At 42.0% G+C, this 16,450-nt stretch overlaps 1 protein-coding gene across 20 annotated transcripts in view; it reads left to right on the forward strand.

Annotated features, from left to right (window-relative positions):
* Positions 1-16,450, forward strand: part of ADPRM (ADP-ribose/CDP-alcohol diphosphatase, manganese dependent) — a 151,383-nt gene that overhangs the window by 91,682 nt on the left and 43,251 nt on the right. For 3 of the 20 annotated variants that reach the window (XR_009761326.1, XR_009761328.1, XR_009761332.1), the window contains one exon: positions 900-4,854. The exons of 16 other annotated variants lie outside the window; for them this stretch is intronic. The gene's annotated coding sequence lies outside the window, so the exon portion shown is untranslated. Of the gene's footprint in view, positions 1-899; positions 4,855-7,008; positions 7,502-16,450 lie in introns of those variants that run through there. One more of the 20 variants, XR_009761334.1, reaches the window with a different exon arrangement.

A 16,450-nucleotide genomic window follows, 5' to 3' on the forward strand; every position in this document is an offset into this window, starting at 1 on the left:
TTATGTGTTTCTTTTGAAGGCAACACTGAACTATTATCGCTGCAGTCATAAGAGATTTTAAACAGTTTAGACCTGTTTACTAAACGGGACTGGTGCCCTTCAACAACATTAGTGCTGGTGTCATGAGCTTGGAATTCTAATACTGGCATAATGTGGTATTACATGAAGTTGTACTGGTACAGCAACCATCACACTATCTTTATCACTTGGTAGTGAGACAGCTCATAAGATCAGACCATAAGCCAGTTTATATCATGACAGTCAAAGTAGAAGGACCTTGGGTTTACCCCATCTCTGCCTTAAATGAATCACTCTCAGCCTCAGGTCCCTGTCTGTAAAATTAAGAGGGCAACCACAAGATTGTGAAGTACTGTATAAATCAGGTTTAGCCACCTTGGTGCCCTTCAGGTCTTGTTGGATTACAGCTCTTATTATCCCTGACCATTGGCCATGCTGGCCGAGGCTAATGCAAGCTGGAGCCCAACAACATCTGGAGGGCAACGTGTTGACTATCCCTAGTTATAAAGAATAGCAATTCTAAGCAGTGGCAGCAGAGGAAATTGAAGACTTTAAAAAAGACCTAATCTAGTTAAACACTCTGGCTCAATGTGAGATTCCCCATTTACCGCAATGCTTTCATAGCACTATAGATGCTATTAGCTAAAATCTGCTTCTTGCATTTCAGAATTCGTATATAGACAGGAATGAATGTGAAATTCGTGTGTGATGATTGTATGTAATTCAGCAAAACCATCAGTGTTAATGGATTTATGAATATCTACCTCTGTGTTTGATTGTTCTTCATGGCACGAGAATGAAGGTTATATAATCACATTTTCAGGTCTTGGCCCCAGTATTTGAACTTTGATCTGTACGTTAGCTCTTTATTACTCTTGCAGTGCCAGCTCCAGCAATAGACACAGTGGTCCAGCATTTGACATAGCAACGTAGGCCATCCTGCAATACAGCCTCTAATAAGACCAGACTAGGTAGACACCAGGTAACAGGACTGTCAAAAACAAAGTATGTTAGCAAAGCCTGTGGTGATTACATGTGTGCTAAGTGCATTTGTGACAGGTAAGTTACATCTCCAGTATAATACTGATGACATTCATGGGTTATAATTCTTAACTTCAAATGTATTGCTGGTTTCTCTTTTACAATTTCTCCTTGGTGGTGGCACCCTTTTCATGAGACCACCTCCACCCTAGGCTTAGACAAGTGACAGTGTGAATGGCCTTCTGGTGCTTAATTTCCAGTAGGTTTGGTATTGACTTCAAACCTGCTTGGGTCTTCAGATGCATCTTATAATTTGAATGTTGAACATTTGTATTTTTAAAGTTGCTGTTCATTGCCTTGTGAGTTGATGTGAAAAGTGGTACAGAAATGTCTTAATAAAATACTGTAAATAAATTGTGACAAAGGTGTACATGCAGCAATCACACATTCTGATCTACCCATAGGTTTTTCATTAATTTCATTAATTCCATTAATGGCACTGCCTGCAATGTAGGAACTGAATACCTTGTGAAACTGTTTGAAGGTGTGCCACAGAATAGGAGCAATAATGCTAACATTGACTGCATGATCCGGGAGTTTAATAAAACAACCCAAATGGCTTAAGTGAGCCAAATTCATTCATCTATGGATCAGTATATTAGCTAGTCATAAATTACAGCTATTACCTTGGAGGTAATGAAAGTTTTGCTGTATAATTTACTTTAATCAAGCAATCAAGATATTTCAGGTATCCAGGTCCCAAGCTGTATAGGGCTTCGTACACCAAAATAAGAACCTTGAACTTGGCCTCGGTACCAAATGGTCAGCCAGTGCAGTTCTTTCAGCAGCAGGGTAACATGCTGGTGATACCCTGCCCCAGTGAGCAGTCTTGCCGCTGCATTTTGCACTAGCTGCAGCTTCCAGACCAACCTCAAGGGCAGCCCCACATAGAGCGCATTACAGTAATCCAGCCTGGAGGTTACCAGTGCATGGACAACAGTGGTCAGGCTAGCCCGGTCCAGAAACGGCTGCAGCTGTCTCATCAGCCGAAACTGGTAAAAGGCACTCCTAGCCACTGAGGTCACCTGGGCCTCTAGCGACAAAGATGGATCCAGGAGCACCCCCCCCCCACAGACTATGGACCTGCTCTTTCAGAGGGAGTACAACTCCATCCAAATCAGGCAACTGACCAATTATCTGAACTCGGGAACCACCAACCCATAGTGCCTCCATCTTGCTAGGATTCAGACTCAGTTTATTGGCCCTCATCCAGCCCACCACCAAGTCCAGGCAGCGGTCCAGGGCTTGCATAGCCTCTCCCCATTCAGATGTTACAGAGAAATGGAGCTAGGTATCGTCAGCATACTGCTGACACCTCGCCCAAAATCTCCTGGTGACCACTCCCAAGGGCTTCATATAGATGTTAAACAGCATAGGGGACAAGATAGTACTCCTGCAGCACCCCACAACACAACTGCCTGGGGGCTGAAAGACAATCACCTAATGCTATTTTCTGAAACAACCTTGGAGATAGGATTGGAACCACTGTAAAACAGTGCCTCTGATACCCAGCTCACCAAGTCGGCCCAGAAGGACACCATAGTCAATGATATCAAAAGCCGCTGAGAGATCAAGTAAGAGTAACAGGGTTGCACTCTCCCTGTCCTTCTGCCAATAAAGGTCATCCATCAGGGCGACCAAGGCCGATTCAGTCCCATAACCAGGCTTGAACCCAGACTGGGATGGGTCAAAATTATCTGTTTCATCCAAGAGTACTTGCAATTGCTGCGCCACAACCCTCTCAATCACCTTCCCTATATAATCATATTCTAATAGTTGTTAGCTGGTATTGTGTGCAAAATGGTCCTTGAACAGGATGTGATTCTTCATTATGTAGTGTAGAAGGTTCTAAAGTTCTGTTGTTTTTTTAAAAAGGTTGTTTCACAGGATATTTCTATAAATATTAGTAGTGCTTGGTAAACAGCCTGCAATTCACTCTTGAAGTGCCCCCATGAAGAAAGTTTCAACTTATCTCCAAACATTCAGATGAGGCAATAAAGTTGTTGCTAAGTGATTTCATTGGGTTCAGAAAAGAGATTGGCTGTTTGGCATAATTCCGTTTTCTATCTAGATATTGCTGCATACATGTGTATTTATATTGCCAGCCTTATTAGGAACATATAATACATGTAAGAGCAATGTTAAAATGTACAATGTATGTTCAGTCTTACCTTGCAAGTGGTTGGCCCTTTCCACTGGTGAGATTCAAAATCTTCTTTATATGCTCACTTTAATGGCTGCCAGTGTATTTGTGAAAGGGGGCAGGGGATAAGAGTGTGAGTTGTTGGAGCAAATAAGCAAAGGCCCAGTATGCAAGTAATTATATCAGCAAGAAAAAAGATTAGAGGAGGGCCAAAGTGTTTGAAGCTCCACAGGTGAGTATGATGGTGAGAATCTAAAAGACTCAAACTGGGTATTTAGTTTCAAACTTCATCAGCTTCACCAGCTGTACAAAACACATTTCAGGCTTCTTCCAGAACTATACATTATGAGCTGCTGTGGAAAATGGCATCCTTCTGTTGGTATCTCCCCTCTTCTTTTACTATACCACTTACCTTATGTTGCCATGGCCATCACATTATCTTTATTCCCACCCTCACCTCTAGCAGTCAATTATGTACAGCAGAAGTGTGTGTGTGTGTGGGGGGGGGGGAAGTATAACATGATGATGTCACAACATGAAGGAAGTGATAGGGAAGAAGTCAACAAGATGTCAGTTTGGCAGTAGCCATCCTTACACAGGAAGGATAATATATTTTGCCATACACTGAACATAAGACCAGAAATATTGTCATTGGAGGAGTCCAACAGAGCTAGGAGTATGTGTTACATTTTATTGGGGGGGGGGGGAAGCAAATGTAAACTAAAACTGGTTTTGAATTACAATACAACATTAATAAACATTTTCCAACTTAGAAAGCTCTTCAGTCAAGGAACAAAAAGTCAAGGAATCTGGCCTATTTACTTTAAAACCTGCAAGGATAAGCTTGAGAGGAGACTGTCAGGGATGGTTTAAGTTTTCTTGAGGGGTGTAATTCAATGCTTTATGGAACTTTTCTGTCAGTGGTGGTGACAGATGTTACTCTTACTTCAGGGTGCTTTTTGTACTCACAATCTCTAAGAGTTTCAAATAAAGTTTCTGGTAAAGCCTCCAATATTATTTTACAGTCACAGCAGCTTTCTTGCATGTTAGCTTCCTCTGGGAATTATGGGCACATGACCTAGCCACCTGAGAGTACCAACCAAAGGCAATTTTGTCACATTTCTTTCAAATGTTTGTCTAGCAACCAGCCATGAGAACATTAAATGCAAATATCTCAGAATCAGAAAGGACTTTTGCATTTAATATTAGAGGATTTAAATGAGCTACATTTGTTGTCCCACATAACAAATATTCATTCAGGTGTAATTAGTACTATGTCCTGCTAAATTCAACACTCCAATCCATGTCCTGTTCTTTTTCAAAAAAATGTTTTTATTGATTTTTTAATTAAATTGAACAAACAGAAACAAGGATACAGAGTACAATTTATAGGTTTACAAAAATATTAAAGGGTTTACATTTCACACTCCTAAGCAATCACAGTTAGTCATGTATGATGCCTGCTTTGTCTTGCATAACCAGAAATCTAGTTTTCAGCCATGAATACATAACTGCACCACAAAGAGACATGGGTAATGGGTGGGGAGACGGTAGGCAAAGTTCTGTTGACATATGCCAAAAAAGGGTGCCATGTGTCATCAAATTTATCTCTGCACAATTGATCTCTGATAATGCGGCTGTGGTACATTAATTTTTCAGAGAGAGCATTGTCCCATACTCTGTCTAGCCACCATTTCAAGGTAAGATTCTTGGCTTTTTTCCACTGAAAAGTAATTTCCATGTGAACGGCTGCAAAGGGCACTAATTTCTTATGGATTATGGAGCACTAACTTCATATGGATTACCGGCTCGTCAAGATGGTCAGTAAGCGACAACAGAGTTGCCTCTTGGTTCTTAGCAGAGGGTATTTTAAGAGATTATTTTGATCATACTTGCTACCAATGCTGGTCATCTATTTCTGTCCCAAGCTCATCTTCCCATTTCATTCTCAAACCAGTAGCATCCCCCATGGTAGCATCAATTAGTGCTCGACAGAGGAGTGCTGCCAGCCCTTTCAAGTCAAGATCTAGGCAAGAGCAAAGATGTTCGTATACTGTAAGGAAGCAATGGACATCTTTGTTTTTGTTACGTTTGTGAGCTAAGGAGCATATTTGGACAAGGTGAAACCACTTAAATGGAAGATTCCCCAGTTTGTCTCGCACAATTGCTTCTGTTATAGGTTGGTCTCTCACAAATAGAAGCCTATTCTTCTCCCACTCGTATTGGGCATATTTGTCAGTATTTCTGAATTATGGCAAGTCTAGAAAAGGGGTGAGAGGAGAAAATGGAGGAGCTAGAATCTTCTCCCTTCATTTCCAGACTAGGAGAGTTGTTTAGAGAAATGGATTTTCTAGCTTCAACCACAACATTGTTAAGGGCAATGCCTGAATCTTCAGAGAAGATTTTTCTGTCTCCATTGATGTCCATTTTATGTCTTTAATATTGTGAATAACATGGAACAGTTGTTTGAGTTGAAATGAGTCATAGTAATGCCTTAAACTGGGGAAACCGAGGCCCTCCTTGCTTCTGCATAGGAACTTATCCTGCTGCACTTACCATTAGTGATAAATTTCCCTATTTTTTTTTTTTTGCCATCTTTGAAACCATTGCTTGGGAATTGCAATGGGGAGCACCTGAAAGAGAAATAGAAGCTTAGGTAGGATAGCCATTTCAACAGTGGCTATCCTACCCAACCATGATAGTCTCAGGTGTTTCCATCTATTCAAGTCTTCAATTATGGCCTTAGTTACTTTACGATAGCTACGGCATCAGAGTTGAGCAGGATCCTTTGTTATGATGATCCCCAGGTATCGGAACCCTCCTGGGCATAAGCGAAAGCCTGAGAGCTTTGCAAGGCGTTCCTGGTCTTGCTCAATGATGTGAAAGCAGAACATCCTTGATTTGGAACAATTAATTTCTACCCTGGCTGCAGCTTGGAACTTAAGGGTGTCATGAGTAGCATGAATTGCTCTGTGGGGATGACAAATAATTGTTAAGTGAAAAAATAATTTATTTTGTACTCTGAGCCTCGAGCCTGGATGTCCTCTATCCCTGGGTTACTTCTTTAGCAAAGGTTTCAATAACAAGATGGACAGCAATGGAGATAAAGGGCATCCTTGCTTTGTCCCGCTGCAGTTTTATGCGAGGAGATTCCATGGCATTTGTACAAATCACTGCCAATGACTCAGAATATAGCTGGTTAATTAAACTGAGAAATTTTTTTCCAAATTTCATTTTCTGTATTAGCATTTTGAGGAGCTGTGTCCTGTTCTTGAAGCAGTATATGCACAGAACGCGGAGTTCTGGCACTTCTCTTGGAGTCTATTTTGGAATTGCCATAAAAGCATGTTTTTCTACTGCCCTTCTCTCTCAGGATTGGCTGGCTGCAAAGATGCCCATCTGTGCTGTCCTTCTGCTTTGGAATGTCTCAAGCCTTTACTCTTGGGCTAGAGCATTGTCATTCCATTGGAGAAGGTCCTTTTTTTGGCACTCTGTGCTGCATACCAGGAATGCAATGGCTTCTCAAGGAGACAAATGGAACTACACCATCTCATTCCAGAGGAGCTTCTGTCATGATGCCCTGGCGTGGGATGGCATAGGCTAAACATGGAGGGAGGCGGAGGAAACAGAGAGCCAGCTTTTCTCAACTGATGCTATTTTACATAAATATTTTTCAAGACTTCAAAATAGATTTTTAAAAATAGATGTGAAATAGACAGCACTAGAAGGAGAACACTTGAATAATGCACAGTTCCTTCGGTACTACTGTAATTGCTAAAGCTACCATCAGGGCTTTTCTATTCCAGGCAATGCAGAAATATACAAATCTCAGTCCTTGTGCCAAGCTGTTTGAAATGAAGATTGCTTTGATAATGAACATTATTTGCTGACACACCCTCTCCAGGAGTACTAGGGCTGTCTCTAAATAAGTTTTCAACCTGCCTGTGACACCTGATCACAAATGAAATACCTACATACAACCACACTAATCAAAATGCTTTTATTGGTTAATTTACCACTTAAATTGATTACAAATGTATAACCCTAATTTAAACAAATATAAATATGTCATGGCTGGATTTTTACCCTTTTAATGAGATAACAACCCCTTACAAGAGACTGGTCTGATCTAGAAAAATGATTATTTCAGCCAGAATCAGAGATAGTGATGTTTGTTTCTTTAAGCATTGATTGCAATATATTGGTAATAATCACTTCTTGTCTTAGATATAACTACAGTCACAGAAAGACTGTCTTCCAGTCTTCTAAATTACTTGCATAGTTTTTTTTTCTTTTAAAAACATCTACTTTTCCAGTCAGGAGTGTTCAGTATGTTAAACATTATTCAAAATGTTAAAAGCAATTTTAAGCTGTTTTAAACAATGTAAAACGTTAAAACCATGTAACATCTCATCCAGCCCAATAAAATGAATACCAAAAAGTTTAAAGCATACCACTATCAATGAACCAATAACACCGTAAGAACAGCCTGGTTACAGAAAGCCTTCCAAAGAAAGAAAGCTATTGCTTGCCTCCTTAACTAGATTAAGCTCCTTAGACAGAAAATTCCAAAGATGTGGAACACTTCTAGGCTATCACTATTTTCAGGTAGGATTCAACCACATACCAACAAATTCAGATTGCACAATTAAAGCTGATTTGGAGCTCCTGCACAACAAACCCACTTCCCCCCAAAGTCAGACTCCTTTCAATAAGAAAAGTGATCAGAAAATGCACTGGAAATTATGGAATAACATTTGCTTGATGCTAACAATCTAACCTCTCTGCAAACAAATCAAAACAAAGGCTCATTAAATTGGTTGTCTGGAAGCGACCCTGGTCTCACAACTGAAACTATTCTTCTCAATGACTGAACTTTTCCAATGGAAATTGAAATTGGGACAGAGGATGCCTCCCAGCTGTCACTGTTTTGTGGGAGGGATTCAAGCACATCAGAAATTTAGGTTTGTGCACTTAAACTGGATTAAAACCCTCTGTTGCTCCACTGCAACAAATTTACTTAACCCCCCCCCAACTTTGTGATTAGGAAAGTGACAGGGAAGCGCACTGAAATTGTAGGATGACCAAATCATTAACAGGGAGCTGCATAAACACCCTGTAAGCAAATCAGAATGAATGCTCATTGTTGTATAACTGCCTCAAACAACTCAGAACAAATGCTCAATAACCTTCACATAAGTTTTATTGAGCATTCACGCTGATTTACTTGAACAAACAGGTTATCTGGAGGAGCCCAGAGCTTCCTCTGGAATTCTTAACATGTGAAGGACTCATATGGTTAAATGAGTTCCCTGAGATACAAGAGTCCCAGGCCATTTAGAATGTTAACAGAGAGGCACCAGCAACTTTAATTGTGCTCATAAGTTAACACTGTAAGTGCAATTGAGAGTTCTCCAGTCATATATGTTCTCTATGCCCAGTTCCCGCCAATAGATAAGAGTACATGCTCCCGGTCCTGTAGGAAATGGCACATCCAGCAATTCAAATATGAATACCAGTTCGCAGTCACAGGCTAGTGTGACCAAGGAACAGAGCCCAAGATATAAGGAGTAACAGGGAAGACTATACGGACAGAAGTAGGTTTGATTTACAGTGGCTAGGTTTGACAGGGAACAGGTTTAGCTACATCCTAGTAGTAGTGTCCCTGAATCTCTTTACTTTCTCTTCCATAAATGAATGTTTGGCTTTCACTCCAATAATGAAAAATAAAATACTGCACTTGGAACACTGTTACAGTAAGGGCAATACACTACCCATCATACCAGATAAAATGCACCAGCGTGTCCAGGAGCACACACTGTGTATCTGGTCCCTCAAGTATAAAATGATTCCATCTGGCACATGCAGAGCCTTCACTGCTTGCACAGGCTGCCAGACCACCTCTGTCTTATTCAAATCCAACCTTGTTAATCTTCATCCACTCTATAACTCTCTCCAGGAATCAGTTCAAAACCATCATCTAATGCCCCTGGATCAGATGACCATGAAAAAGATATATGGATGTCAAGAGCATATGATCTCTTCTAAAGCCTTCACATACATTTTATGTAGATGCCAGAATACAACTGCAAGGGAATGCGCGATATACAATAATCTCCTAACATTTTCTGAGATTGCATTGTTCAATAGGAAAGGAGCCATGAAAACAATGTCTCAAACTCTACACGTAGTTAGGTATTTCAGATGTATGTAATGGTCAATGGTATCAAAAGCTATGTGGCCTGACGGAATGAATAAGAACACATTTCCTCTGGCTATCCCAATGTACATATGCAGTAGGATCACCAAAGTAATTTTAATCTCAAAACCCAGTTGAAATCAAGGACTAATGGTTCCCTCCAGGAATGCATGGAGTTCAGTAGTCACTGCCAAAATTACCGACATGCCTAGAAATATTGAGCTTTTAAAGCTCAATGGTCTCCGTCTCAGAAATGGGCACAACATGACATACACTTGGCCAATTATCGCCATTGTTTCCTACTGGATAAGTAGATTTAACAAGCCATAGTTTAGCTTAAGTTAGGTGGTGGTCCAGGAGGGAAATGAGACATTCCACTTGGCATTCCTGTATTCAACCCAAATACAGTAATATCTCAGTTAACAAAGTAGATGCGTTCCTGGACATTACTTCTTTAACAGAAACTTTGGTACCAGAGGGAGGAATAACATGGAAAGGATAGGGATAGGCTCCTACACCCACTCATAGATGGTGGGGGCAGCTTCAACAGGGGCTTTAAAGGGTGCCTACCCTGCACCCATCCCCTCCTTCCCCCTACTCTGAACACACAGGATTGTCAGTTTCACCCTAGCAAAGCAAAGGCACAGGCTTATCAGTTTATTAATAGCAAAGACGAGACAAAGGCTTGTCAGTTTCACCTTAAAACAAAGGCACAGGCTTGAAAGTTTATCCATAGCAAAGCAAAGCTGGTCAGGTTAAAAAAGCCTTCATTAAAAGGAGCTTTGTTCCTGGATGATTCGTTAACTGAGGTATTACTGTAGTCTGGATTCAGTCAGATGCCTTCAAAATACAGTATAAACAGTACCTCTCATCCATCAAACCAATGAAGACACCATCACCAATATTGATAACCACTAAACATCACCAACATTGGAAGCACTGCATGTAAAAAAACCCATCCCAGACAAAGATATATTCCAATCCATTAGAATTTTGTCCTTGAGGCCATGGTCTATGTCACCACAAAGCTTTCTAAATTTATTCTCATCCACAATACTGCAGATTTGGGGACAGCCTGTATTTCTGGATCAGTTGCTCTGCTTGGAAACTCACTTGGGTTAGAATAAGGGTGATGTACATAACTGACACAAATCCATATAGTTTTCTTGCTATATTTGAAGTACTCCAAATATCTCTTTATCATTTGGATCCATGAGAATGGTGTCCTAAAGAAGTTCCATTAAAATGCCGATGACTTCAGCCTTGATGTCTTGACCAGTTCTTGGACAAGTTAATTACTGGGTATCGTAGTGCAATTAAGTGATGACTATATGAAAATTGTATTAGATCTAGAAACTCAGTTACTGCTATACTTACTGGCATGCTCCATCTATTACTCACAGGTAGGGATGGGGGAGAAATCCAATTCAGTTTGCATTTAAAGCCAAATTTATCCTATTCGCACTTTCCGAAACAATATGAGAACTGAAACACAGCCATCCTTTGAAATTTTCACTCGTCCAAATTTTGTGATGCAGTTCTCCAACAAAGCCATGTTTACAAAAGTGCCTGTATTAGGGGAAAGTGTGCACAAAATGAATACATTCATGAAAATAGCATACAAAATGCATTATATTAGGATAAAAAATGTGAATATTAGTCAAAACTGCATACAAAAATGTAATTAGGAGAAATTTGCTCTAAAAGGCTGAAGAATTTTCATGAGGATTTTTTTTAAAAACCCACAAATTGCTGCAGAAATGTGGAGAACTGAATTAAAGATTAGAAAAATTAGAAACTGAGAGAACCAAAATTGACAGATCATTCCACCCCTACTCACAGGATACCAAAATCTGTTTGCTACAATCAGTTGCTACAACTGCTTTTGCTCAAGTTTTTTTTCCAGGCAGGGTGACGTATATTAAAGGCCTGTAATAAAAGTCTTTGAACTTCTGTTTTTCTCACTGGGTTGAAATCACATCGACAAAGCCAAATCTGTACTCAGGGTTGACCTATGAAAATAGGGATGAAATAACTCCATACGCCTCTCTTGGTATTATAAAAGGCTGCTAAATAACAGAAATAAAAAGGGCATAGTTATTATGTGGTTGCATAGAAGACTTGCTCTCACTTCTTATGCTGGCTCCCATACTATTGCTCCTTTAAAGAAAAAAGGGGGTTTGATATAATTGCTTCAAGTATCACAGCTATTCAACGTCCTCTGGCACCTTGAATATTCCCATAATCAAATTTGGTCCCGATTAGGAGTATTTGCTTTTCAGATCTGCACTTCATACTCTCCTCTTCCTCAAGTGGCCAACACACCTTATAATCTTTGCAGAAACCTAAGACATTGTTTACACAGTCTGCTTGCTGCAAGGCTGAGGAAATAAGCTGCTGACATACAGGGTGGCTATGCTGTTGTGTAGATTCCATCAATGCTAAGAAAGGGGGGGCTGTTGGTAAGTTCGTTTCCATGGACAGGAAAGGATATACTTCCAGCCCTTGCAACTTTCAGACAACATCCTTGTGTTTGGGCTCTCTCTTTACTTTGGCAAGTTGCAAAGTTTTTACTAGAGAGACTCAGTTAGCCTTCATTCTTTTGTCCAGTTGGTCAACTTTTCTCCTGAACAAGCATCAACATCTCTTTATCCTCGTTAACATCTTCCAGTTAACATCCACTGCTGCTAATTGGAAGACCTACCCAAACAAGTATTTCACCCACCCCACCCCGGCAACTCTTCACCCACAATTTAGGGTGGTGTGCTTAGACTTGATCTGAAAATGTGATGGGAGTTTTTCTGTGGGCATTCCCTGACCTACATACAACCTTGATGAAAACACAGCAATGCAAATAGCAGCTGAAACATGAAAACATACAATTTGCAAAATAATCTGCCCACTGTGAGCTCGCTTCTTTTTTGTTTAATTTATTAGACATGAAGTATACTTCTCTGTAATAAGATCCTCCGTGGCGCAGAGTGGTAAGCGGCGGTAACGCAGCCGAAGCTCTGCTCATGGCCGGAGTTCGATTCCAATGAAAGGAGGAAGTCGAATCTCCGGTAAAAGGGGTTGAGGTCCACTCAGCCTTCCATCCATCCATCTGTGGTCGGTAAAATGAGTACCTGGCATATGCTGGGGGGTAAAGGAAGGCCGGGGACGGAACTGGCAATCCCACCCCATATATACGGTCTGCCTAGTAAACGTCGCAAGACGTCACCCTAAGAGTTGGAAATGACTCGCACTACAAGTGCGGGGACACCTTTACCTTTATACTTCTGTGTGCAAACCTGTTTGTGTGGAAGCTAATTTGACTGCCAATAAACCAATAATCAACATTCATTTTAGTGCTATTGAATAAAGCTAGATCTGTGTCCCAGCAGTTCCATCTCACATATATTCCCCTTTTAGTATTGGTTAGCAGCTGCCTCCCCATCTTCTTTTAATTCATTTTTCTTTCTGGGAAATGACATTCAATATTCTCTTTTACACCCAGCTGTTTGCTGAATTTGGGAGCTATGCTGTCTCCTCTCTTAGGGAGGTCGGGCTGGTTGAATACATGGTCCAGAACTTTCTCCATGGTGACTCTAAAAAGTTACGGAACTCTTTCACTAGACCATCTCATTTTGACACATTATACTTTATAAAGCAATGTTTATACTGTCAAAAAGGGCAAGAAAAACTTTTCAGCTTCAAATAATGATGGATTGTTTAATGGAATATTATATTGCTTTATATTTCAATTATTTCTAAGCTGCTTTGAGTCCTGTATCACCCCAATAAGGTCTTGATAATTTCATAAATACAATAATGAGAAATGTAAAGTGAGAAAGGCATATATAGGAAGAAATAATTGCCATCACACTTAAAACTTACTGTATAATACAGAAAGATATATTTTAATAATTGTTATTATCCTGAAAGTATTAGCTCAAAGACATACATACATACACAAAATTGTTTGTTTGTTTGTTTATAATAATAAATATATCCCGCCCTTCCACCCAGTAGAAGCTCAGGGTGGCAAATAGTTACATCAAGGGTTGCCAGGAATAGTATAAAAAACACAAGAAATATTTTAAAAGCCCTGCATACATCACTCTTGCTGTTAGTCCTGGAGTACTATTATTTATTTATTATATTATTTATATCCCGCCCTTCCTTCCAGGAGGCGCCAAGGGCGGCAAACAGAAATACTAAACACACTTTAAAACATAATAAAAAGACGTTAAAATACATTAAAACAAAATAACATTAAAAACATTTTTTAAAAACCTTTTAAAACATCTTTTTTTAAAAAAAGGTTAACGATATTAAAAGACATATTAAAAGCAATTCTAACACAGACGCAGCCTGGGATAGGTCTCAACTTAAAAGGCTTGTTGGAAGAGGAAAGTTCAAAAGGCGCCAAAAAGATAGCAGAGATGGTGCCTGCCTAATATTTAAGGGGAGGGAATTCCACAGGGTAGGTGCTGCCACACTAAAGGTCTGTTTCCTATATTGTACAGAACGAACCTCCTGATAAGATGGTATCTGCAGGAGGCCCTCACCTGCAGAGCACAGTGATCGGCTGGGTATATAAGGGATACGATGGTCTTTCAGGTATCCTGGTCCTGAGCTGTATAGGGCTTTGTACACCAAAACTAGAACCTTGAACTTGGCCCGGTAGCAAATGGGCAGCCAGTGCAGTTCTTTCAGCAGCGGGGTGACATGTTGGTGATACCCTGCCCCAGTGAGCAGTCTCGCCGCTGCATTTTGCACTAGCTGCAGCTTCCAGACCAACCTCAAGGGCAGCCCCACATAGAGCGCATTACAATAATCCAGCCTAGAGGTTACCAGTGTGTGGACAACAGTGGTCAGGCTAGCCCAGTCCAGAAACAGCCACAGCTGTCTTATCAGCCAAAGCTGGTAGAAGACACTCCTAGCAACAGAGGTCATCTGCGCCTCTAGCAACAAAGATGGATCCAGAAGCACCCCCAGACTATGGACCTGCTCTTTCAGAGGGAGTACAACCCCATCCAAAGCAGGCAACTAACCAATTATCTGAACTCAGGAACCACCAACCCACAGCGCCTCCGTCTTGCTAGGATTCAGACTCAGTTTATTGGTCCTCATCCAGCCCACCACTGAGTCCAAGCACCGGTCCAGGGCTTGCACCCGATTCAGATGTTACGGAGAAACAGAGCTGGGTATCTTCAGCATACTGCTGACACCTCGCCCAAAATCTCCTGATGACTGCTCCCAAGGGCTTCATATAGATGTTAAACAGCATGGGGGACAAGATGGTACCCTGAGGCACCCCACAACACAACTGCCAGGAGGCCGAAAGACAGTGACCCAATGCTATTCTCTGAGAGCGACCTTGGAGATAGGATCAGAACCACTGTAAAACAGTGCCTCCAATACCCATCTCACCAAGTCGGCCCAGAAGGATACCATGGTCAATGGTATCAAAAGCCACTGAGAGATCAAGTAAGAATAACAGGGTCGCATTCCCCCAGTCCTTCTCCCGATAAAGGTCATCCATCAGGGCGACCAAGGCCGATTCAGACCCATAACCAGGCCTAAACCCAGACTGGGATGGGTCAAGAGAATCTGTTTCATCCAAGAGTACTTGCAATTGCTGCGCCACAACCTTCTCAATCACCTTCCCTAAAAAGGGGGTATTTGCAACCGGTCGGTAGTTGTCATAAACCAATGGGTCCAGGGTGGGCTTTTTCAGGAGTGGTTGGATCACCACCTCTTTCAAGGCACCCGGAACCACTCCCTCCCGCAATGATGCATTGACCACACTCTGGATCCACTTGGTCAAACCCCCTCGGCAAGCTTTAATAAGCCAAGAAGGGCAAGGGTCAAGAGGACATGTTGCTGGCTGCATCATCGCAAGCTCCTTGTCCACATCATCAGGCTGCATCAACTGAAACCGTTCCCAAGAAGTTGCAGCAGACTTTGCACTGGACACCTCATTAGGGACTACAGTAGATGTTGAGGGGGCATCAAGACTGCTATGGAGGCGAGCAACTTTACCCTCAAAGTGCCTAGCAAACAATTCACAGTGGGCCTCCGAAGGGTCTAAAAACTCCATTTCCTGGAGTTGATGTCAACAGACTCCAGACAATATGGAAAAGCTCCACCGGACGGCTACTTGGGGATACAATGGAGGCAGAGAAGTGGGCCTTCTTTACCACCCTCACTGCAACACAATAGGCACGGTTATGATGTTTTACTCATGCCCGATCAGCCTCACAGCACGTCTTTCGCCACTTGCGCTCTAGCCGTCATCCAGCCTGTTTCATTGCCCTTAGCTCACTGGCGTACCAAGGTGCAGACCGGGCTCCACAATGCTGGAGAGGGCGTTTGAGGGCAACCATGTCAAGAGCCTGATGCACCTTGCTGTTCCACAGTGTGACAAGGGCTTCAACAGGGTCACCTGCTCTATCTACTGGGAACTCCCCCAGGGCATTGAGGAATCCAGTGGATTCCATTAGGCTCTGGGGGCAGACCATCATAATCTGTCCACCACCCCTGCAGGGAAGGATCAGAGCGATAAGTCTGAACTTCACCAGGAAGTGATCTGACCATGACAATGGGGTGACATCCACCCCCGTATCTCCAGACCACCCCTTAATCTGGAGCAAAAACCAAGTCAAGGGTGTGTCCTGCCCTATGCGTTGGGCCAGTGACAACTTGAGACAACCCCATGGTCGTCATGGAGGCCATGAAGTCCCGAGCCGGAACACTAGGGGCAGCCTCTGCATGGACATTGAAGTCACCCAGCACTATCGTTCTGGGCTCCTCCATCACCACAGCCGAGATAGCCTCCGCCAGTTCGGTCAGAGAAGCTGCCAGGCAGCAGGGTGGACGGTACACCACAAGCAGCCCTAGTTTACTGTCTCCTCGGCCTGACAACAGGTGCTGGCCCTCACAGCCAGCTCCAAGACAGAGTGGTTTCCTGGTGACAGAGATGGAAGTTCTGTAGACAACAGCAACTGCTCCCCCCCGTCCCTGTAGCCTGTCCTGGTGTTTCACTGAGTATCCAGGTGGGCAAA

The sequence above is a fragment of the Rhineura floridana genome, chromosome 3 (assembly GCF_030035675.1).
Source record: "Rhineura floridana isolate rRhiFlo1 chromosome 3, rRhiFlo1.hap2, whole genome shotgun sequence".
Taxonomy (NCBI): Eukaryota; Metazoa; Chordata; class Lepidosauria; order Squamata; family Rhineuridae; genus Rhineura; species Rhineura floridana.